At 32.2% G+C, this 236-nt stretch overlaps 1 protein-coding gene across 1 annotated transcript in view; it reads left to right on the top strand.

The window, feature by feature from the left end:
- LOC119586014 overlaps positions 1-236 on the top strand; it is a 21,958-nt gene that overhangs the window by 7,503 nt on the left and 14,219 nt on the right. The window lies entirely within an intron of this gene.

The following is a 236-nucleotide window of genomic DNA, read 5'->3' as shown; positions in this document are numbered from 1 at the left end:
CTATTATTTATCATTATTATCGTCATCTGAAAGAGAGATAAAAACGTGATCTGACTTTCCATATGATTAAGAAATGATAAAAAGAAAGTTATAACACTGCTTTACAACTCATACAATGTCCCCTTCTAAACCTATGGCCATATTATATGGTAAATGATAAAAAATTAGTTGCAAGCAGCGAAGCAGAGAAAAACAGGGGGCATAAAGTGGCTAATATACAACAGCTATTATCACAC

Source organism: Penaeus monodon, chromosome 20, assembly GCF_015228065.2.
Source record: "Penaeus monodon isolate SGIC_2016 chromosome 20, NSTDA_Pmon_1, whole genome shotgun sequence".
NCBI classification, from domain to species: domain Eukaryota; kingdom Metazoa; phylum Arthropoda; class Malacostraca; order Decapoda; family Penaeidae; genus Penaeus; species Penaeus monodon.
Note: the sequence above shows the minus strand (reverse complement) of the source record. Positions and strands in the feature narration are given on the sequence as shown.